At 41.3% G+C, this 25,808-nt stretch overlaps 1 long non-coding RNA gene across 1 annotated transcript; it reads right to left on the bottom strand.

The window, feature by feature from the left end:
- Positions 1 to 11,342: 11,342 nt before the first annotated feature.
- On the bottom strand, positions 11,343 to 21,818 carry LOC147758693 (uncharacterized). Its single transcript, XR_015318755.1, has 3 exons — positions 21,607 to 21,818; positions 15,004 to 16,092; positions 11,343 to 12,450 (listed from the first exon to the last, which is right to left on the bottom strand). It is a non-coding gene; the product is annotated as an uncharacterized LOC147758693 (long non-coding RNA).
- Between the last annotated feature and the right edge of the window lie 3,990 nt (positions 21,819 to 25,808).

The raw sequence follows: 25,808 nt of genomic DNA, 5'->3' as shown, positions 1-25,808 counted from the left end.
CTAAAGCTCTAATATTTAACTGGTCGGATTAGTTTTACGTATTGAATATACTCCCAATACGCATTAACGATTTGACGACTTGCACCTTCTATTTTCTTCAAATATGAATTTACCTCGAAGTTATTAATAAGTTATTGCTTCAGTCCGTCACATTTTGCTGCAATGTTCAATGAATTATCGAGTATCTGATTGGTATGAATTTACTGTGTTCCAACAATGCAGATTTGTACCATCAAGACGTAGATATCATACCCACTCTTGTACTAGATATGTATATATATATATTGTACTATATATATAGTACAATATATATATATAAATATATGTATATATATTTCCCTAATAATTACAACACCTTGGGGTTGTTTGAACAGCAACGGCACGCAAATAACAAGAAACTTAGTTTCCATAGATTTTTCTATACAAAACATGGTATTTAATCGCATGCGAACTCTGAAGTCCTCGAAGCGGTACTTGAGCTGGTGGTAACAGTAGCGACGGTGGCAGCCTGGTAGTTCCTGTTTTTCGGCCTGCTGTCTGCTCGGTGTGGTTGCCGTTGTTGCTGTCGTCTTACCAACAATGGACTGACATGGATTCGTATTTCTCGTCTTCGACGCCTTTTCGTCATCTTCACGTGTACTTCGCAACTAAGATGTGGAACGGCGCCTCATTACCGATATTAATGTGTTGTGCTCATTGGCAGTACCGGCAGCCATATAGCCAGACCCACGGAGTTGTAGTAGCTTTGAGCGAGTTGCTTCGGCAACTCGTCGCTTCTGTTTCTGCCTCATCGCTTGTTATTGTACGACGGCCTGCGTCTCTATTGTCCCGATGATGGCGTCCCGACTCGCGGAGCAGCAAATCTTCTTCAGCTACGCCGCCGCCGTTACTCGTACAGCTAATACTTCGGGTGCTCCTGCTCACGACGACGACGATAATAATGATGATGATGAGTATGACTGTGCTGATTATTGTGATGATGATGATGATGGTGGAAAACGCCGGTTCAGCTGCTACTGCACTTTCTGTTGGCATCGCAGGCTTTATAAGAGCTGTCCACTTTAAATTATGAGCAAACATCGGTCCACGTGACAGCTGCTTGATTTCGATAGTGATACATATATGTATCACTATGGCAATATATTAAATGAAGCGGGCTAGTATAGCTTTGTCGTCATCGATTGATAAGCACGAGCGCTTCTTAGCTACCCTCCCTACCCTTATAGCCATAGAGGTGCAGTTATTTATTAATATTTACTTTAATGTTTGCACTTTTGCCAAACCTTGTAAGGGTTTACCAACAAGGTTTACCTTGAACCTTGACGGTCCAAAGTAAACCTTGTTGTTTTTACGGTAACGCTCATAGTGATAACGTCTGTTGACCCTACCCAACAGAGTTGATGCCCATTTTCCAGCGGCGAATCCGTGGGAACTCACGTGGTCTAGCCCATATCTCTTCGCTCGAAAAATAGTATGTCTTCAGTCGGCTTACGATTCTGATTACGTTAAGTTGGCCCTGATAACTGCTCTAAATTACAAAGACCTCAGTTAATTTTGGCAAAGTTTGTCATGATCTCCTCGAATTGGTACGGCTTGCATGAGGGTGAGTCTATGAATGTTCGATCCTTTACGCAAAAGCCGTGTTGCGGCCCACCAAGGACTATATCAGTGCTACTGGAGCCCGCCACTTCTATTGTTCGCGTTTCCGCCGATTCAGGAAGTGGTTGTCAAGCTTCTCCGACATAGAAGTTCGGGTCGCTCAAAACAAATTCAACGTATGATTCATCTTTAGGCTCTGTTAACGAAAGCAACCAATGTCCTGCTTCCTTCTAGCAACACGCTGCATTTGGATTTGATCGCCAATTCATCCAGCAATGTTCCTGTCACCATTCTTCCTCTAACGGGGAAAACTGTTCTGATAACCCAGCCTCCTCTGAAGGAAAACATTTGTACAGCTTGCTCTTGAGAGCTTTCCACGTCTTTTTCCCGATCTTGAAGTGAAACCCAGCCCAACCCGCTACCTGTTGATGTCTACGGGTCCGCTTTACGAGCCAAGTCAATAGCTATTTCCGTTGCTCGGCTAGCCGCTCGAACTGATCAGCTCGTCGCTTGGGTTTTCTCCCGGCATCAGGGAAACTGCCATTCAGCTACCTGTTCGAGCAACTCCTTTGGGATTCCGGTCATATCATGCAAAATAAAGCAAACTGGCTTAGTTTCATCGTTGGCTGCCAAGAACGAACGTTTCACAGATACTAAACGCTTGCTTTTATGGTCATCACTTAATTAGCTCGTATTAGCGTTATTAATTTTACCCTTCTTCAGACTCTCAGAGGTGAAAACCACCATCGTGACAGATTTCCTTGTAAACATACTTTCAGAACCTATCTGTATATGAGAAGCATACTGATCGTAATTGCCTGGCATACATTTTCTGGAAGAAGCAACGTACCGACATTTTGATACAATGTATAATATATCGCACATTTTTCATCCACAGCCTTCGAAATCACCTGTAATTTACTATTTTATCGCTTGATCCCAACGCTTTAACGAATAAATCATTTAAAAGACAACAAAGAATGCTATAATATATATATGAGCCTTGACCTAGAGCGAATGTACAGAGTTATTGGGATGTTGATTTTATTAGTATATAATGAAAGATTACATAATAATGTTGGTTATCGAACCCAGAATTATGCGTCTGGCATGGTGCAATCCGATACTAAGACTTTAAATACGTCGCATTAGATCGTCAGCTGACAGGGCCCATTGGCGTTATAGGACTAGTGCAGGCGTTTTAGCTGCGCTAATTACGAAAATAACAGCAGGCCCAATTCGTTTGACAAAAACAGAAGATATTCAGTTTTTGTCATTTTATCGCTTAGCTATCATTGCATTGCCTTCCTAAAAAATATACGTATATACCTGATAAATTCCGAATACTGTTACAGCCGTTTTGATAGTGAAGACACGTCAAAGCAGCATGTATTAAAAAAGTTCTACATATACACATACATATATATATAAGAAAGTTAATTACCCTTTGAATATGGCAGTATCTGCAAATTCGACCTTAATCCTTGCGGTGCAACCGCTGTCGTCCGCCGCTGGGGATTATCTTTTCACAGAATTAGGTAATAGTATTATAAATGCAGGCGTTTTTATGTATACCATATATCCTGGCCCTGAACAATCTGGGTATTGCAAAAATTACGATACCTGCTAACCGTGCATTACCGTGAGTCGACGCGAATATTTCGTCCAAGTACTACTTACAGGCTTGTATCTTAACTTGTGCACTTATCTACGCATAACTGCTGGTTCTGATGCCGCTACAAATACAAGTCATATAATATGTTAAATATCGGATCTAGTGATCCGTAATTTATGGCCAAAGGATGTTTTGACACACCGTAAGCGGTTCGTTCTAACATTTCGACAAGCAAGCCTTATGCAAAGTCACCTATTAACTTGGGTATGAACAAGGTGTTCATACGCAGGTTACGTAGATGAAGAATACACTTAAACTTGGAATTTTTCGTGAGGCAGTGTCTCAGCAAGTATTTCAAACGGCAGGATTTCGGTCATCGTCATGTTTTGTCCTATTGATTCTATAAAAGCAGTCACTTGTACGGCCCAAGACCACTGTTACACTTTAGCTTTTTTGCAGACATTGAATGAGTGATCTTGTAGTTATGCCTCGTCTTTATTTTTACTTCATCAATATCGCTGACAGTATAGCTCTGTATTTGCGCATGTTGTTCTCCTACGAATGATTTAATGCTAACGTCGTTGACATGATTAAGCCTAAATGACGTGCGTCATAGATAGGAAAAAAAAAAAAGACAAATTGTCTTGCCTTCTACAATAAGCTTACTGTATGCATATTTTTAATAAGTATAGCTTTGTATCAGTATTCATACGAGTTCGTGTGAAGTAGCATCGTCTTACCAGTGACGCCGTCATGGAGCTCTGCTTGTTTGCGCAGAACCCATCCGACAGCTTTTCGTTATTATCACTATTATTATCGCTTTTAATAGAATCGTATCACTTGGTCGTTTATAAACGAAAAAAGCGGCATGTTCGCGCCGTTAAAAATAGCGACAGCAGCATAGAGAAGCTCTAGCTGACGCTGAGTTAACGCGTCAAGCCGAACTAGCCAAACAACGGTAAGGGCAGAAATAGCAATTGCACGAACGCGACACCTCTATAATTTGATCTCTGGAATCACGTTGGTCTATTGGGTCTACCGGTTGACGGGCAGCTGGGACGTCGGGTCGTCGCGATTCGATCGATAATTGGTGTTCGTTTTTGCTATATCCGCGCACTACGGGCCCTCATTGTCGACATTGGCGAAACGCGCTGTCCCTATTATGATACTTATGGATATGTGGCGATCATCAACAGCGTTGTCACAGATACAGACGTCGTAGTTGACTGGCTGCTCGCGTCTTATACCCGTACCTGGTAGAACTTCCACAGAGATTTTTTCGGTCAGCTGGCCACAGGACCGCTGAGTGTACCGGCTGATTGAACAGAGTGGGCCAGAACTTTGCAGTTCAGTAACGGCATCGCCATCTGCGTTAGCTGATCAACATTAATGTACAGAAGATGCGCTAGAATACAATTGCAACTGGCTTTGCACACGAATGAGCACTATCACTACTACAGCAGCAGCAGCAGCAGTCGTCAAAGCAATAGTTCTCTTCCTAGACGCTGTACGATACAACGTTTATAATTCCGATCAGACGACCAAGTGTTTTCTACTGATGAGACGACGGTTATCGATACATGGATTATGACTGCGCTGCTGTCGATGGCGGCTACTGCAATAACTCGTCCACCTCAATAACTGCCGCTACAGCTTCTCCATTACAGGTACGAGTAAGAGAGAGATAGAGAGAGAAAAAGGCCACCCTACCAAGCTGATCCCTCCTGTTCTCTGCTGATAGTGGCATTTGTTCGCTGTAGCCATTCATGTTTCATTCTATCTTGGCCGCCACTTTTGCATACAGAAACGCACCAAATTCGTCCATGCGTCCGTTTTAACCTATGTAGAAGTACGTGCATGCATCTGTTGTATAGGAACGCCAAACTGCCTGTGGCCTGCTTATGACCGTATCTCTTCTGTTATTACCGCGTCGCATAGTTACGTATCCGTTGTAGCTTAGCGTGGTAGTATGTGCTGCGTTGTATCCTATTCTACGTATACGACTCTGCATAGACTCTAAGGTGTTCTGCGTGTCGCTATATAATTGGCGTGGTCCAAGTTCTTGTTGGTGGGGTCGAACAAGAAGTAGAAATTTTTCGGTTTTCTGCAGCACCTCGCTGGGCTGAGACGAAATGCGAGGAATATTCTTGACTTTCTAGGGACCGTCGTCGTTGCTACGCGTCGCCTTTTGTTTGTTTTTGGTATGCCACTGCCAATGTGCCGTTACTGTCACAGTCGAACGACGATGATATCCGTAAGAGTCGACACTTCGACGGCGATAACGAAAATGATTTGAAATTGATGTCTATTGATAATGATTAATTGTTATGGCTTTTCATATAGAACAGTAGCATGACCTGTCCGTGGTAGCAAGCAGATCGCTTTTTAGCGAAAGTCATTCTTCGGGTCGGGGCCATCTGGGCTGATTGGTGTAGATCCTGATTTGTGGGTCTTTAATGGCGCTCTACTTCCACATCTAATGGAATCAAAAGATGTTGGAAATCCACATGATAAATCAATATGGTTGTATGTGCACGAAACTCGCTACATTTAGTGATGATGGATTTCTGCCTAAATGGAATCAGGATGAATAAATACTGTAAGCTCCCTAGAAACGGGGCCGGAAAATTAATCCATATAGATATAACAACATTTACTTCTCAAGTTAACTGCTACTTTTCTATTCGCTGCACATCTTACAAGCATTTAGATAATCTACTGGACCTTTTTATTTAGCTCCGTGTAGTCGCTCAATGTCATAACAAGCAAAATCAGAAGTTATCAATAAAAAACTTATTGTACCCAAATGGGTGTTGGCATCGCTGCCGATATGCTAACGCTTAGAATAAATGATTGCAAGGAACATAGACGACAATTCAGTTGTTTCGCGTGTGGTGTTTTTTTTCCAGTATAAAGATTCATCGGTGCTGACTTCACGGGGTAATCATAATTTTTTTTGTTTGTCTCCGCTAGCAATCGCCTAGTAGTAGCAACAGAGATGCTACACCTGTACTCTCTACACAAGTTGCATTTGGGCCCTTGCCGAAAAGCAACTGCCCAAATGTCTGGAAGAGGCGCTGGAAGGCAGTAAGGGAAAGGACGGCACACGCCAAAATACTCACCCTTTCGACTTACTATAGCATGAAGTTCGCATTTCCAGCAATTGATTTATCCCGTAACATTTGATAGGAAATGCTCCGACGTTCAACGTGCGACCGGAAATTTCTCAATGTTTTTCGGTGGCTTCTTACCTACCGTCTCGTACTGCATTTGATGTTAAAGAAATTTACGGGTGTATCACGAAAGGGGACGCTATGTAACATGTACCTTTGTTTGATTAATCTATTATAATTGGGGGTTGGCTACAGATTTTTGCCGGGGTGCGTCGAGGTCAAAATGTACAAAAATGTCAAAAGTCGGTGATGTACAACAACAACAACAACTACTTCCTGTCGATTACCATGTCCATTTATATAGTGGAACCAAAAGATGTAATTGTGCTGATAACTTAAAATTTTGATTTTTCCTATGTTTTGTGACTATATATAAGGAGTCATGACTGACTTAGCTGTTCAATTAATGGATCAAGCTTTATAGATAGTAAAAAAATACCTAAATATCTTATTAAAGATATTTAGGCCAGATTCGTTTGGGTTCAACAGCACGATCCACGAATCATGCGAATGCCCATTTTCCCGACACATACACACATCCACATGCACTTTTCACGTTTTATTTTCAGCGAGTACCGTTCAAGATGATAAGGCTTTGGTTAAGGCTCGTCGCGGCTACAGCCTTACAGAAAACTTCGTATCCAATTATAGCTTGTATTGTGGCACAAATAGCATGTTCGGGTAGGTTTTGGTTTCGTGTGTACACCACTGGATAATTATAGTTACTTTTGAAGTTGTACATGCTACGTTTCGCCAGCCTGTATCATCAAATGATAGCCACGACGTAAATAGGCTAGCAGGGAAAATTTCTATTGGCACATTTACTCGATACAGAAGCCGAATATGACCCCTTATAAGCATTTTGCCAAACTTCCATACTCTAACATACGGTATGAAATACGAAAAATGTATTCCTTGGAAAAATGAACATTGCGGCCGACCGCTCAGTAACCTTTGGTGTTTCACCAAATAGGCAAGGACATTTTGTGCGTGTCCTTCAAGCCGAAGGGTAATTTTGAATTGTTGTTAGCCTTCGAGGGTCTACAAGTGTGTTAAACGGCATTTGACGGAACAAGACTGAAACAGTTGGAAGAATTAAAACTTCACACTTATTATCCGGACATTTTTTAAATCCCAATTAAATACGATTGCCTTCTTGATTACCCGTTAGGTATGACGGCATAAGCTGTACACACTTTAAGCAGCTTTAAGCAGTGCTAAAATGAGCCGCAAGCTGATTTGACCGAAAATAAGCCATAAAAAAAGGCTATAGTTGGACTGGAATCTTTACTTGGTCATCGCGTTATTGATTGTTGCACCTCTGCATGGAGAGCCGAGGGTCGTAGAATAAACGTATGCGCTTATATAAAAAAATAACAAATGCCACGGTTAACCTAAAAAGAAACACAGCAACAAATGCGATAGGAGCATTTGATCCTTGAGAGAAAGATGCTAATATTCGCAAGCAGACAAGCGAGCGGCCGACAAAAAAACGAGGAGATGTGTCGTGGTCCACGCCGTCACAAAGTGTCGAATGCTTTCATGCGTCACCAGCGATGGGCGATGATGGCGGCGGTGGCATCAACATCAAACGTCGTTAATTTCTCACTCTAACCCTCTTCTACGAAAGCTCCCTTCATCCTTGATTCCCATTCGTGCCACAACTCTCTCATCGCTCGGGATGTACATCTGTAAAAGCTTGCTGGTTTTAATTGACAACAACAGCTCACATTTTTGTCTCCTCGTTTTTGTTGTTGCTTCTGCCGATGCTGTCGACACCAGCGCCGCCGCTAAATACATAGTTCAGGATCGCAGGGATTGTTGCGTGCTTGTCTTATAGCAACAGTGGCACTAGCATGACATTTTGCTGTCTACGGATCTTACGGGGGTATCGTATGAATGGCTGCCGGTAATCATAGCTATGAGTGTGCAGAAGTCATCAAGCAATAGTAGGCCTGAAGAGAAACAACGAACCGCTAATCGACTGGCCACCAGCAAATGGCGGGCGATTTGAAAATGACACTGATATGAACGGAAGTCGCTGTTGCTGTTCGACTGGAAAGAAGAGCCAACCTAAAGCAATGTGACACAAATCACTAAAAACGCTACTGGTAAAGGTAGCAGGAGCAATATAAATAGCTGTGACAATTAAGGCAGGCTTGGGAACAGCTGCACCAGTGGAAGCTTTCGAAGCCAACCGAATCAGATCGGTCGTGGGATGGAACGTATACGTTTGACCAATAAAAAGCGAAGGTATACGCATCCCTCATGGAGGACAAGACTAGCGCTCCGACCGAAAACGGAGCTAGACACCAAGCCAGCAGCGTCGAACGTACACGCGACGCTGGTGATCGCGATAATGTTGATAATCTAGCCGAGATGGTGCTGTTGTTCAAAGATTGAAATTTATAATCAAAATTTCTTTACGAACATGTTTCGTATCGATCTTTAAGAAGAAAACGTAGTAGACAATAGCTTAATTGATCGAAGAGTAATGTTTTCAAAACGGTATCGATATAGGTGTGCGTTGAAGATCGAAGTGGTACCTTTGCTTCAGTTTTTTTGGTGACAGTTGAAATTTATCGGCCTTAATACGGTCTAAAGGCGAGGATTTTGCTGTCTATATTATTATCCTTGTTTAAATTTTGTATGTCTTTACCTGCTATTCAGTGGGCGCTGATATTCGCTAAGTGTTCGTTCTGTTTAAGTCAACCAATAGCGCACAGCAGAACATCCCACCTAAGATGTACCCTTGAAAACTTTATTTTTTACGAGGATAAACGAACAGTGTCTTAATGCTTATCTTCGTGAGGCGAAAATATCAAAATCATCAGCATGTTCAGTAATGAGAATTTAATTATTTTATCCTCGTATAAGCTATAATATACGTACACTACATACGAAACACAAATATACATATGGACATTACTATAATGTGTTCTTTACAGAACCTAGGCGAAATTGAAATATCGCGCTTAGTTGTTTCCTCCTGCCGAGTTCGCCGGCCGCTGCCCCACTATTGCCAGCAAATATCTATCACGCAGCGGGGCACAATATTTATTCTATAAAAATAATCATAGAAGCTAGCTAGATAATAGAAACACTATTCATAGATAGTGAAACTTTAATTAATTAATATCACTATGATGATCATTGGCGTGCTCGTTCTTCATCTGTCCAATTGCGTCCGTGCTTGCATATTCGTGTGTTATTCGAAGCTGACAAGAGCGATTAACGAGAACGTTTGGGCCGATTCTGTTGCGTTTCCCCCTTCAGAACAACAAGCAAGCCTTCCACGAACAAGCAGTCACCAACAAAAGCAACAGATGTATCTGCCTAGCAATAGAGCGAGGACCACGAGTCAACTGAGCAGGGAGACTGACGCTAGGTAGGTAGGCAAGAAGGGACGGTACGCGTAAGCGGCTACCGCAGATGCACGCTTGTTCACCTACTGGCTTCCTTGCGTGCACAGCTTCCCACGGCCGCTAGTAGTGGTAGTGTCTAGCGTATTTTAATTGTACGCATTAGAATTACATATCCTTTGTCCTAGCAATACGATTGGCCAGCTATCATGCGAACTGTGGGGAGAAGTTGTTACATGGAGGGATGTTGCGACGTAGCAATAATAAACAACGAACGAACCATAAACTGTAGTTATTAGAAGAATCGCTACGACGATGGGGGCATGAGTTGAACCGGGCAAAAGCAGATACGCTTGACTATGTTTCATTTGTACTGTGTTATACATGTTGTATGATTATTGTTATCATGATTGGGACGACTAGGGGGGGGGGGGGCAGAGTCACGTCATTATTGTTCGTGCGGGTTGCATTCTACTACCACACGATGCAACAATGGGCAGTATAGCATCACTCAACGAAACGTGACATGCGTGTAGGAAACATTATCCAATTGCACTGTCTGCCTATCTTCCTTTGCTTGTCCAGACTGTGGACGTACGTGAACAATTTAGCCTTTTAAAGGCCCGTTCTAATTAATGGCGGACAATCACGTAAAGAAAAGTTCACATTTTATGAAAGATGGAAGGGAACATCTAAAAGAGCTTGTATAATCTAACGGTAATGTGATAACGATGTGTCCATGTGACTACTTCACGTTCAAAGTACTGTTAATGGCGTATCAATCAACATCGCCAATTGTTTGCATTTTTTCATTTTGCAAAATATATAGACATGTACGCATTACGTAAAGTGAACGTCTTCTTTCATCTGTAACAATAATACAATGCCATCTCCATTTAGTAAGTAAATAATTGCCCCACATTAAAGAGCAGGCGCATATCACCGAATACCACAGAGCCATAAAAAGTATGAATCGCGCTTTTCGTCGCGGGCAAAATTTCCTGCCTCGTGAAAACCTACAAACCCGTATCACGGGAACCAAATAATAATGATTTTCTCCGCGAAACAAATGATAAGTGCATCGCAATTTTTACAGGTAGCCCACTCCAAAGTACCATAGTGGAGGGAAGGGAGTTCGATGATTCTTTGTAGGTAAGTAGCCATGCATTGCATTTAAGCTGGCTTGTACCGTATTCAAGGTCCACGGCCGAGGTGCCAAGGACAAAAAGTTAGCTCTCGAAAAATACTACTCATCAAGCGGGCTCTGCTTTATTTCGGAATACGTTGCGGGGCTACAGATCGCTAAACTAGTAGTCGTTGCTAAAATTAGGGCGGACAAACTGGATCTTCGACCAGTTGGGTTCGGAATTGATATAGGGTTGTCATTACTAGCGTGGCTCGAGGTGACATTTACTAGCTTCCTTCCTGCAGTGTGTTTTCTCTACTTTCTAAGGAAGCGAACAGTAAGAATTGCCGTTTCCTCTCCTAGGTCTTCTCTATCCTATTAAACCGATTGGGCATTGGGAGGAGCTGGCAAACTGGTCCTGTCTCGGTCCTTGAAGTTCATGAAATCGTAACCGAACCCTTTCTATCTAAGTTATTTCGCCTTTAATTTTCATTTCCCCGCTAAACCATTCTGTCTGTTTGACCCTTGAATAGTCACTTGATTTCTTGAAGCGGAATTTTTCTCAAAATTAAATATTTATTCACGATTTACTATGTTACTCTATGAAAACTATGCTTAGTAGGACATCACAAACTATAACGGTACACTAGACATCTGCGAACTTCGGCCGAAATTGTACATTTACCTTTGTCGAATTCGCGCGGTGAGTGCTGCCTGGGCAAAAGGAAAGGGTTTCTCTCTGTCGCAAGGGAAGCTGGAGGTTTGGCTAATTACGACTATGGCTTCCATAGCAAGAGCCGTTTTGTTAGCGTCACGCTATGGTGTGGCTCCTATTTCCCCTGATAGGAAAAGTATTGCATAATTCTGATAATGGTCGTCAGTCGAGACAAAACAATAATAAAAAGAAATGTTTGTTCCGGTTATATAGTTACAAAAATCATAACTGCCATATAGACATAAGCTGTTGACTGATTATGCTTCTCAGCATATGCTTTGGATCACTGCTGATGTTGTTAAGTACAATAACGTTGTAGCGTTCGGCTGGTCTACAACAGTCCATATCCGTAAGTATAAAATGGATAATTTTTTACTTCTGAACTACCTAATACCAGCCATACCTCTCGAATAGGGAAATGCCTCTAGGAATTTTGATAAGAAATCGACGGCTCCAACCGTGTTATCCTATAGTGTTGACATGCACTGTCAAATTAGGAACCAATCGACCGACGGACCAACCACTGCTGTTATTATTGTAACCCAGGTCGGAAAGTCAGTAAAGGGCAGGGCGGCAGGCGGTCACATCAGCAGCTCAAGCCGTTGACAAACATTAGACATCGGTCTTTTCTATTGGATTTGCAGTCATTTTACTCGCTGTTACCAGGACTCAAAAAGTCGGGCAGTTCGTGACGGTTTTGATGCCACTGTAGTGTCTGCAGCAGCTTTTGACGGAAGATAGTGCAGATGCATTGCGGTGCCATCAGTGACAAACATCTGCTACCACGGAGAGAAGACGTTGTTGATTCCAAATTTCTACTAGGCTGCACACTCCTGTAATGCACGTTTACTCCTTTGCATCTGAAAAGTCAGGATTTACGGTAATGAGAATCGTAATAATAATAAAATATACTAATAGCACAACGACGACGACAACAAAAGCATAAACAAAAATTAGCTTGTTAGTTTTTTCCATTGCTAAAAAAATGAGGAGGCTGGGGTGGAGAAGACAGCACAGCCGGGTTTGGCCAATACCGTTACGGCTGCGTAAATAATTGGAACTGAGTGTGTGTGTGCGCTCGTCTGGACGTATGTAAAATGAAAGGGCCTTGCAAGGGAAAACTATCAATACGAAAAGCTCAATATGTTGTTCTATTTAAAATTAGGCTAAAGAAAAGCGTCGAAAAGTTACACTCGCTTACGCACGCAATCGTTACTCTCATTATAGCAAGCTTAATCTACTTAAATAATGATGACCTATAATAAAATTTCAGGAGCTTGATTTTAACAAATGGAATACAGTGAATTCACATCAGTGTTTTCATCACAAGATGGCCTTAGTGGTCAGGCTCTAAAATCGCCTGTTTAGGCCAGTTAAACAGGAGCCGATCAAATGAGTTGGAATCAGACAGTGAATTTTGTCCAGCAAAGAATGCGTAAAAAGCTTATCTTCTAGAATTTTCTAATATGATGAAAGGAGCATGCGTGCATTGACACAGTCAAGCTTATCAACGAACGGATTAAAGCTATCAGTGTCTTCTGTCAAAGCATCAGCGATATAATTGGTAAAAACAAATCGACAGAAGCTAAGTCTCCTGGGTAATTAAAAAAGAGCAACACCTACTCCTTTTTTTTTGCATATATATTACATGGATTTGCGATGTACCTTTAGAAATATCATGAATTTCAACTGCAATAATTTACTACGTAGCATTAGAAAATTTATTAAACAACAATACACCTACGACAGCTTTTACTCTTCTACTGTATCCACGTATCACGGAATTTTTTATCGCGTTTATACGTATATGTTAGCCCGACTGTGTAGGCGATCAGGCAGTCTTACACGTTGCCTCTATGCGGCGTCAAATATATATATGTAGATGATATTGCTCGTCGATAAAAATCTAGGAGTGTTATCACTCTTCCATAAACAAAAGTAGCTAATGAATTTTTCTACTATAAAGTACCATGTCAGACGAACGCGCACCGTGTATAGTTAACGTTTCCATTCCAGATATAATAAATACCATTGAAAAAAACTAAGATAAATGGGAGAGATTGCCATTTTCAAAACGTTGTTATCATTTTTGGTGGGATCGTGTACTCGTGAGCTGTTAACAGTAGAAAGGCTGCCGAGAGTTTTCTTGTTCCGTTAATGATTCCGCAATCCGCCCGCTCACTACCACAACGACAAATGAATAAATGCGCACCTGAGGATGACGTAAAACCCTCTCCATCGTCTTGTTTGTCGGTTGTATGTATACATATCTGAATCTGTGTCGTCTTGCCAAAGGCCCAAAGGTATAAAGCCTTTTATGCTACTGTTCAGAAGTATTATTATCATCTTTCATAGAGCAGATTTCTACAGAGGTCTGTGCTATACTGGCCATACGTCAATCGACGTAAACTGAAAACTCGTGTCCCGATATTTTCGTGTGCGTCCGAGAGTTGGATACAGTAACTCATACAAGCGCGTTTCATAGTCGACAGTAGCACGTTTCCAATGTTCATCAAAAATAAGCCCTGTTCCTTCCAGTTAATCTGTTCATCTTTCCAGTTTCTGTATGATTATTGCGGTGACCGGCTAATTCAAAACCCAAAAAATAAACAAGGTAGACTTCGTGTACTAAGCTACGTCATGTTGTTCAGAATATTCAACACGTACATTAACACTGAAGGTTCAGATTTGCTCCGATGGCATGTCGCATACTATTCTATTGCACGATCTATTTAGTAGCATCGTCAATGCAGTTGGCCTTTGAACAGTCACCTAAGATAGCACCTGAGAGCAAAATGGCGCGACCTAAGCTTCAGGTTAGTTCGACTATACTAAAACTAAGCCAGCGATGAGGACGTATGGCAGACTGACGCTCATCGGAGAGAAACGATTCGTTAAAACCCACAGGACGGATTCAACTTTTGTTTGTTCGCCTCGTTTAAATACAGTCAACAATTGGCCATTTATAATTACTATATTTAGCTTACGCTTTTTTTGGTGTTCGTCGCTAGTCAGGCAGGATTTTTGACCCATTTATCTAAACAGCCCAATAGCGACGATCGGATTAGCGGTGACGGTAATGACAGCAGAATTTTACTTAGTTTGTTTCCTTCATGTTTTTTTGCTACGTCTTTTATCGTTGATTCTCACCGGTTGCTGGCTGAAAACGCCAATGAGTGCATCGCTATAAAAGAAAATGCTATACTGGCTTGCTCGGTAGCGAGTGGAAATCATCGTTGGTGGGAAACCGATGCTTAGATGCCCAGATGATTGGTGATTACACGAACTAGCATTTTACAGATCAACTATCTACTTGTCATTTACATACCCAAGGGAATAAATTGCCTTCGTATAATACCTTTTGTACTATGGATGGATGTTTCAACTTCCATCGATTCGTTAAGTGGCCTTACATTCGCAGACGAAGTGCTGACACCGTCCTGCTGGCCAGATTCGTGACCAATGCTGAAGTGCTGAAGTCGCGTTTATATGCCTCTTCGAAGATTTTTCATGCAACGAATTAAGGAAAGCGAGAGATATTATTTTTTGACGCAAAAAATACATTATATACATGTATAACTGAATTACGTAGAGCTGAATGTGAGGTATCTCTTTGCCCAAATTGTGTCGAGTGTGTCTATTACGTAGCTATTTTAGGACAGACAAAGTAATGCAAAGGAATTATTAAAGCAATAAATTCAGTTTTTTGTTATACAAATTTACAGCAGCATTTGCACTCATCTGTAGCGCTGGGCAGCATTAGGATAAACATATTAACTAAATTTAACATATTATACAAAAGAACGTTTTGAAGGGAAAATACAAAGTGGAATATAAATCTATTTCTATATCATGCCGCTGTTCTAGGATCAAATAATGTTGATATAATAAAGCTGGCCTACTCTTGAGTATGGAAATTTCATCACATGGACCCGCAACAAAGCCTAGATCGATCTTCGATTTTGCCGTATGGGCGACCGCATAACCCACAACCGTATTTCTGAACGGTACTGCACATCAGGCATCAAGTATGTATGGCGACCTTTTAGTTCCGCATCGTCAGCTCAGAGTGTGAATTCTGTGTTAATATATATAAGCTGAATACAATGTAATCCGCCTAAAATTTAGTGTTTTTTTTTTAATTTAGTCGCCTTGTTACTGGTTAGAGAGTCGCATCCTACGTAAGGTACCATCCCTACCTATGTTAAGACGACAAAGGTTTAATCTACTCGACAGTGTGACACGATAGCATTAATCCTAATTTGCTATCTACTTAGCTGATATCATCCACGTTAATTCTGTACGATCGAGGACGTTTATCTCTACGTTACCACCCTTGTCCTTTCTGGGCAATCAATGAGCCGACAGCGTGGGCAAGATCAATAGCGCCAACAGCTGTCGCCTTACATGCTTCCGTCGCCTGCTTATTCGTGCCGCGAGGTAAGGGCTCTGCCAACGATTCTCACTAGTTACCCCTCGCGCCGTTCCGCTCGACAAGGATGCTATAAACGCAAGAAATCGCAACAATAAACGGTGTCAGCAGCTACTGAACAACATCATACTTCCGTTAAACGTTAGTCTTGACTGGCAGACCAATACGGTACACGGTAAGTGGTCGTCTGAACGTACGCCTCACTCATTAATAGAAACTTTTCTTCTTATTCACCAAACACATTTATCTCTGCTCGACGTGTAATATCACTAGCTGATATTATCTTTTTAGGCAACTGTGTCTTTATCAAGAAAAAAAACTTCGTACCCTCAGAGAATACGTTATCGAAAGAGACCGAACTTGTTTGATCGTGTAACTGCTAACGCTTAGTTGCGTACAACATGGTAATCAGTTTCCCTCGTTTTTTCTGTCTGCTGAAGGGTTTCAACTCGTGGTGGATGTGTCCTTAGTCCCTCTACCTGACAATGAAGCCATCGTGTTCATATTATAGTGCACAGCCGCTGCTGATGCCGTCTGGTGCAGCTGCAACACTTGCTATTTTTACAGCTGCAATAAGTGCATATATTTTCACATCCCTAGATTGGCCGATCCTGGCTCCGAGGCCGTTACGCCTGCAGAAATCTGATCTTCCAGCTGCAGGAGTTTGCGGTGGCTTTTGAAGATCTAGTACCTTCACTGCTGCTGCTGCTGTGCGTCAACGAATAGTCATTTCAGTATTCTTAGGGATTCCCCGCTTCTGCTGCTATTACTTTTCGCTGTTCTTTTGGCTCATTACTGTCGTCGAGTCGACGTCGTGATTGGCATCAGCATCGTCGTTGTGGCTGTCGTCGTTGAACGATCGCTGGTTTTTTTCACCCGATTAACCCAATCGAACGAAAAAGGATCGGCTCGACTCCCTCTCGAATTTTTCTTGCACTGCTCTGGCATCGTTAGTGCCGTCATCATTTCCTTCGGCGCCAGGAGCACATTGAACTTCGTTGAGCTTCACCTTCCTCATTCTTTTTGACGGTGATAAAGTCCTATTTGCTCAAATGCACGTAACTTCGTCCCCTTTTCTGGCCCCCTCATAATTTGCTTCTTCTGATCAATCATTTTGCACTTCTAGATCTTATAGGGCAATGCCGAACAGCAACTGACAGCCGCCTTTGGTTGAATTTGTCGATTTTGCCTGAATATATATATATATATATATATATATATATATATATATATATATATATAATCTTGGTGCTCTTCCTCCGTCAATTTCTTTTAATTTCAGCTTTGCAACCATATTTTTCTGACCTCTATATACATATATATATACTCGCCGGTGACTAGATATGGTTTGACGTCGTAGATCATGACACTGTATCTAAGCTCGTATCAGTTTAGGGTATAGCAGAGGAACAAAGACATGAATGCTTAGGCGTTCTTGTTTCCATTCTAATTATTGCTGATCAATGATTAGCAACGTTTCTGTTGCTTTTGTGATAAGCAAGAATCGTTTTACTTGGCTTGAATGAGATGGCAGGTGTGTCATAATGATAATATCTATTCCTTGAATCAAATCAATTGTGGGTGCATATTTAGCGGTCCAATAAAGAGTTCATAGGTTGTCTGATTTTTCTAAGGTCAAAGTTAAGCTGCTACAGACCTTGATCGCAAACGATCTGCAAGGGAACAATGGGCCAAACATAATACGATCCTAGTTATGATCCATGATAAAACATGGACAACCCCAAATCATATCCAGTTATCGTCGAATGATAAAAATCGATATAATAAGTATCCTACATCTGACTTTTTTCAACTCATCTGGTATCAGAATTATCTGGTATTTGAAAATATTATGCTGTTGCTCACTATCTTGCGATCTTATTTTTTAATATCTAGATACGTTTTAAATATAGTCATGCACTGAATTTACGTACACCTACGTGTGCACATCTTCCCTTTGCAAAAATTGCCGAGGACTCGCCGCGTTATCACCGTGATTCTATAGTTCGGGTTATCGGCATCCGCCATTTGACCATTCAGCTGACAGGAAAAAAAGCTCAGATGTTTCGCCTTGTATGTACCGGGCCGTGCGACTCTGACTGTTACTGTTGCTAGTATTACCATTATCATTAAACTATTACAGGGGCGAAGGGTAATTTCGTATATAAATCTCATGGTATTTTTTCGTTGCTAATCTGCGTTGTACATATGCATCGTATTAGCCCAGGCGTTGTTGGTCTTTTTATCCGGCATGTTATCGGGAGCGATTGTTTGTTGCATACGTGTTTCGAACATCGAAAGTCTGGCGTCAGAATGATGACACTGCTGAAGCAAATGATGCCTCTCGTAGACTTTGTCGGTAACGCGTGCCGCTCCGCGTGCTCTTTTATCTTTGAGTATAACCTTGTCATTAATTGGAACTAGATAGAGTACGGATCGGCCTGGTCTCATAGGTTCCTTTCCTAGACCCAACTGCTAAGTGTCGTTGATTTCCAATAAATGTAACTTATAGTTAATTAACTTAATTGATTACGTTAATCGAAAAAAAGTTCTCAAGTTAACAATGGCTGCCGCAGGGCATTACTCCAACGATGCTCCTGGCACGGTGTGTACCTCAATTATTTTTTTCATAATATTATGCTTTATGGTAGTCGAAATAAGGCCGCCGGCTACTCAGTCTCTGCGTATACGGGTAAATGTTCATTAGTCCTATGTGAGGTTAGAGTGTTACATGTTTGACGTGACTGAGAAATTTGCAATTCGCTCGAGATTCTTAATTAACTTACAATCGCTAACTTAAATGAACAAGAAGCTAAATGTTCGATTACTATGTAAATTCAGCTGTAAAAAGACCTAGTGTGTATCTTGTGCTTTTCGTAATCATGTTTATGACGTGATGGTATCTCTGCTGCTTTTACCGTCGCTGTTTGGAAAATGTTACTTCTAAATAGTAAACGGGAATTACGCCGCCGACAAAATTCTGTGACGGTTCACTCAATCTAATGAGTGTAAAAACAGGCGGGATCAGAATGGTGATCATGTAAATCGAGTCAATGCTCCTTTGAGGAATATTCAGATGCCACACACAGCTATTGAGGATCTGTACAATTCTACAGCTGTACATACCGAGTGTTTCCAACTGAAGAAGCAGATACGTGTGTACAGGCACGAACACACTCAGATATACATGCGCTACTATAGGTGGAATAGACTTAATTCTGGCCCTCTATGGTGTCTACGTAATAGGGCCCCTATGCTGTCCAACTGTTGTAGTTAGCGTTTCTATACGGACTCGGTCTTTCTTTTGCTGGATAATTAAGTCCGCAAGCAATGTCCCCATCTAGCGAGATGAGATAGGACGACGCAGACGGTTAGCAGCGGGCAAATGGAAATAGTGTGGTGTGGAGACTCAAGAAAAATGCTAGCAACAACTGTTACAGGAAAAGTTTACAAAGCACAAATGAATCACATGACAAAAAAGTCTCTGTTATTTAGATGAGGTGATCGCGGTCAACGTGGTCACGACAGCGGCAACCCCACCTTTGGCTGTGACTGGTGCTGCAAGTGTTGCTATTGTTCTTGTTTTCGTTTCGATCAACTACCCCACGCCATATCGTTTTCGGCTCGATGAGAAAAAGATGCAATCAAAGAAGACGTTACTTTGTCATTAGAGTAACTGTCGTGAGTATTTTTACTGCTGCCCGGCTGGCTGCTTTTGCCGCTGTTGTTAGCTGTACATCTTTTTCTTCTGTTGGATGTGCTCACTTCGTTCGTGGCAACGAGATCTCTTCATCCGTCGGCAACGGAAGGCAGAAGATCAATCGGAAGTAGTGATGGGTCTGGGTGTACGTGAATGGCCACAGCCACTAACGCTCGTTCGCTGTTGGCAATTGTAACTGCAGTAGGTTATCAAGACTAGTAAAAATGTGCAGGCATCTGTGTGCGCGTATCGCGACGCGGCAAATCAACTTATCTTACGTTAGTTAATTTCCACTGCTGTGGTTTATGTTACTATTCAATAACAGGAACCGGCACCGGTCGGCAAGTTCGTTGTTAACAAATATTTAACACTATTAAATGTCTCCTCACTTTCTATATATATAAACTAATTACTTATAGATGAGCAAGTCATCGATTTATCAATAGTAACTTTGAATAAGTGTTGTTAAGGAATTAGTCGATGAGAGGTTCGTAAGAAACTTTTTAGTTAATAGGACTTCTCAACACACTGAACCAAATTTTATCTATATCTGTGAAGCTTCGATTTTAAGTTTCCTATTTGCAAAGGACTGTAAAAACGGATTTTTTTTAGATTGACAGGTCCTGTATTACATGCTGAAGACATGTCTTAGGGCCTTTTTTTCTTACGAATTAGAGTACGTAGTATAAAGGTGGCGAGGAGAAGAATGATAAAACATAGCCAGCTCTTAATTTTATATTCCTGTATATTTTCTTCATTAACTTGCTAGATCACATTCGAGTATTGAGCGCTCCTGCACATGTACAGTTGTTTACTGACGGGAAAGTGGACGATGCGATCGCTTAGAATGACTCTAAGTGTTTGTTTTTATTACGTAGACACCGGAATAGAAATTGTTGGTCAATACGTGGGGAGAGAGCATTCATGGCGTTTAAAAGCTGTTTTCACCTCCCTGAAGCAGACCTCGTTCAATAGTATCATTTAATCAATAAGAAATCTCTGTAAATTGTTCAGCGCTATTGTCCATCTATTATCTGTACTGAGGGTGCACGCATCATCGGCACAAATCTTATACAGAACCTATCGACGTTATCTATATGCGTGTCTATACGCAATCGGACCGTGCGTATCTTTGCATTTCGACAAGAGTTAGTCTAATTGGAACCCTTTACCCCACTTGTTCCCTATAAGCTAAATATAAATGAATAAAATATATGACTAAATTGTCACATTGGTCGAACGAAGGTCACTGTTGATTATTATACTGTAAATTTATGTTAACGTAGTCGAATACCTTCCTCAGACTTAGGAGAAAAAATCACCATGGCTTTTTTCTCTCGTTTCGTTACTTCGCCAAATAACCCTTTAGCTACTGCCGTCGTGTTTTCCCTTTTTTTTTCCCATTTATCTTGAATCCATGTTGATTTTTGTTAATAATCTTGTTTGTTTTCAAAAATTGAATTAATTTGGGTCTTTCTTCACAAGTCTCGATTAATTGAAGATCCACAGAAGTTAGGTAGCCATTTTTGTGGCCGAAAGTAATTATCCTACTGTTGAATAACTCAGGAACGCCCTGCTCAGGACGGAGTTTGTGCAACCGTCGAAGGCCACGACAAAATTTACACTGTTCTTTTTTGAATTAGTTCGGCAATCCGGCAGCTGCTGACGATCTTTCGAGCTCGTAAACAGATTAGTTAAACCATAGCTAGAGACCGCCTCAAACTTTAAGATGCTATTTGTTCCAAACGACTGCGCAATATTTTTTAGAGAGAGACACCTCCTTCGGCGATTTCAATAGAAAATTTCAGGCATGAGTATATGTATATATTATCCTGGACTTGAATAAGTATTGACCATTATAACGTGAATTACATTACCACTTACTGTGAATAGTAACTGTTTGAGATTAGCTTAGTTCGGAGATGACGGGGCCAGCGAAGTGAACGAAGTTGCGCTTGGAAAAATTGTTTGAAGTAACGGAAACGTGACAAGATGTCAAGTTGATAACGATCAAATAAGTGGCGGCAGCACAAATAGTTATTATTTTGTTCGTATGCTTTCTGTTTTTCTTCCGACGCTTTCATTGTTAGTTAAAGTAAGACATCTCTCTTCTGACAGAATGAATAAATTCGTTGCTGTTTTGGTCGTACAACTGGAAGGAAGTGGTAGGAATATGGGAGAGAAAGGGTAGCTAGTGGATTACAAGAGCTTACAAACATCAGCTTTTGTCATCTTGACAGTTTAAGCAGTAAAAGTTCAAGGCGAGGGGGTGTTTAAGTGTTGATCACTCTTAAAGCGGCGGTCGCTGATTTCGAATCAGAATTATCTTAAGGCAATGCATTATCAAATGACGATACAACACATAGAGCTAATCATAGCACAGGCGGGAGGCGAGAAGATCGAAAGCCGAGGAGCATATTTATTTTCTATTATTCTGTGGAAAGTTGAAGTTATTATAATTAGTTAGTTCGTTAGTTTTTTTTTCCTTAAGTTCGTATGGCAGCAATAACTTCAATTAATGCTAATAGCACAACTTTTGTAAAATGTGATAATCATGCAACGTATGGTAGATCATAAAAACGAACAGATAAAGTTTGATCATTTTCAGTAAACTTGGCCTTGGCATTGAAAGGGTCCATGTTCAAAACCGCAAAAAAATAGTTTCAAGTTAGTGGAAATGCTTCCTAGTCGCTTGCAAATCTTCCCAGTCTTTCATAAGTAAGAATTTTATTTCATAGTACATGTCAGTAAAGTCAGTTCTTTCAATCCCTAGGTAATTGCTGGAGTGTACCTTAATCCTTGCATCCTGGCATCCTGCAAACTCATAAGGACAAGCTGAGAGACTTTGCGTTTCGTCGAAACCAATGGAAGACGTTCTCAACATATCGCTTGTTTTGGTATAGAACGGGTTAACAGGATCGAACGACACGCCAAGCATGCACATGATCAAATATGGCGGAGGAAAGGCTAATTGCAGGAAGCTGCCATTTTTTTAAAGTTGGTTTCTGAATGAGCACAACCATTAGTGCCAGCTAATTATTCAGCTACTAATAACGCAAGCCGCATATCGAGGCTTAAATAAAAAGTACTCCAGCATTTGCAATCATGAACTTAGCCCAAATTTTCGACAAACAACTTAACTTGATACCTTGCTGGCAAAGTTTGAATAGTTGCAGTAATGATTCCGTCAAGATCAGATATCATTGTCAAATTGGGCACACTCATTACCTTGTTGACTGAACTACGGTGATATTTCTTTATCGCCCTGTGGTTCATAGACGTAAATAACAGTATATCGCGTTTGAAAGGTATTTCTTTTCCGGAAATCAACGATCGTATTGTGGAGGGGACTTTTTTTGAAGTGATCAATTTTGTCGTACTTCACAGGCATACGGAGCAGACGGCATCATCTCTCGCAGTGTAATGATATCTCGCAACGATGTGTCTTCTCTATTCAGGAGTCGAAAAGACGAAAGTCTGTCAGGACAACTTATAAGCTTGGCTTCCGGCTACAGTAAACTGGTTTGCACTAGCTATTCAGTTGACTCATCAAGAATATGGGAACGCAACAGGCACAGTATCAGTTGGGGCGGCGATAACCAGTCAGCGTCCACACAGCAAGCAACGCTAGTCCTAGCGGCAGCAGTAGGAGATAAATCGGATAGCTGAATCATGAACTTCATCGTTTTGCGTTTTATCGCTGGTTGCGTTTTACGTCGGCTCCACCGTCAGTCTGTGAGTACGAGTTGACACCTCCCGCCGAGCCCAACTGTCCGCTGGTCGTACGCGCGGGATAAGATTTCGAATGAAAACACAGACCCGAACCCGAACAGGGTCCTATAGCGTACGACTGATCGTTCTGTCCGTCTACCCTGCCCGGTTATCAGCCCCCCTGCTAGATTGATTTGAAGTGCACAGCCGGTACGGCGGCGGTAATACTGGCGTAAGCCGTAGAAAGTAGCCAGGGACCGAACGACGAAACGCGGATGTCAACAGGATCAATGGAATCCGAATTGTTTATTGGGGACCACTAGTGAGCGGAGCAGTGCAGCGTATGCTACAAAATCCCATAGTCTCTTCAAGTCGTTTTAATGAAGTAAATTGAGACGAAACGTTCGTTTGATTCAGATGGCGCTAAACACTGTGCAACTGAACGCTTCACTCGGGCCAAAATGAACTACGCTACAGGAAATCGTTAGTCATATGATTGACCTAGAAACACGACCAAATTAGATTGCCACCTTATCTCGTGAAGCACTTGCTCTCTTCTATGAAAGACTTCGATGTTAAAAGCTAGCAGTGTTTCCTTTTTCTTTTTCCCAATATCAAATACAGACGATTTTCAAAGAAAACGTAAGAAAGAGAAAGCCACTTTCTAATTGGATAAAACGCTTCGTGTCAGCAACTCTCCACCACAGGGCACATATTTGGAGCGAAATCTGCATTCACGACACCTATCGTGGGTCACGATACAATCGGGCCTTGGTGTTCCCTGTGGGAGCCACAGCTGCTTCCTACAGCTACCAAGCTTACCCTGGTCCACGACTGCGCCTGGTCATCTGAAACATGTGGCTATGTGTGTAAGCAGTTAAAACGACATTTAGAGAAAATTAGTTACCGAACTATATAACGACACAGCGTTTACCCTACAATACCTTAGATACGATGTGGACGTACTACACATACAATCATTGACGAAAGAAGCTTGAGTTTATAATTATATTTACTTGTTAATGGTCTGTGTTCGTTAATCACTTCGTCAAAACGTGTTTTTTTTTATTCACGTAAACCGACACGCCTACCTATGTGTGCGTGACAGACTATCACAGTCATGCCAAATGTATGTCTAGCAATCACATGTCAGTTACGAAGCACAAAAGCGATGAAAGTTCTGCACCGCAGTAAGTTCACATTGAAACAGTGTCCATAAAGATTTGCACGCATCTCAGTTAACGCCATTAACGTTAATAACGCCGAGATCGTTACTCCCTGTGTCGTAACGATCACAATTAATTACAACAATGTGTACAATTTCCTACTAGTAACCCCGTTTATTTAGTTAATGACCCATTTTTTACTACACCTATATAGCGAGTGTTATCCAGTACTACCGTGACATCCTCCCTAATCGAGTCACAATGTCGGAGCTGTTGTACTATCTTTGTGACCCAATTGTTGCAGCATCAGCCTGTTTTCGTAGCAAATTTAATAATTTCATTACCTTACTTACCAACTGTTTAATTAAAAAGACTCAGGTATTTTGCTATTAATGTTCGAGACTCTGTAATATAAGTTTCGTTCTAATTCCGTGCTCGCACTGTAATTAAGCCGTCAGTACGCTACCATCAACACGTTGCGCACTTGTAGCTCCTCGGTTACTTCACGATACGCCAAGGTGATCTTATTTAAGAAGTTCAATGCGAATATAGATATTTTTTGTAAGTTCTCAAGCTATTCTATTTCATGTATCACAATCAGTAGCGACGGCGGCAAAAAGTACAAAAGTAGTTATTACCACCAGTCTAGTGTTTCTTTTGTAGAGAAAACAACAGCCGAGGGACTTCATGGGGAAAAATATCTAATTCGGTACGTATAGCCTGTAGCAAAAAAAAAATCGAAGCAACCTTAAAGCCCCAAAAAATCGTCTTTTCCCCACTTATATTTTTGTGTACTGAAGTTTTTAATGTTTTGGTGTAAAAGATACCTTCCTGCCGCTTTCTTTCGGCCCGCTTCCTCGATAGGCGTTATGCAAGAAAAGCGTCTAGTGTCCTTTTCGAGCCTGATAGCACATACATATCTCCTACACTAACGTAGGAATGTGTCATAAGATTTCGTTCTGCTTCAAACTAGCCAGACGTAAGTCTACTTTTGTGCTACCTAACGCAAGTTGCTTAAAGGGAGCCAGGTATGATATGGTTGAACCGAACGCAAATTAACAGTCTATAAGATAAATAGCCTTCAGCTAGACTACACGATCGTATTCTACCAGATCGCAATCGGACCTATGTTATCTTTATTTCCAAATTATATATATAAATATAAAGAAATTTATAAATAAATAAAAAAAAAAAAAAAAAAAGATCTAA

This window comes from Varroa destructor, unplaced genomic scaffold, assembly GCF_002443255.2.
Source record: "Varroa destructor unplaced genomic scaffold, Vdes_3.0 BEIS01000001.1, whole genome shotgun sequence".
NCBI classification, from domain to species: Eukaryota; Metazoa; Arthropoda; class Arachnida; order Mesostigmata; family Varroidae; genus Varroa; species Varroa destructor.
This window is presented reverse-complemented; position numbering and strand designations above follow the sequence as displayed.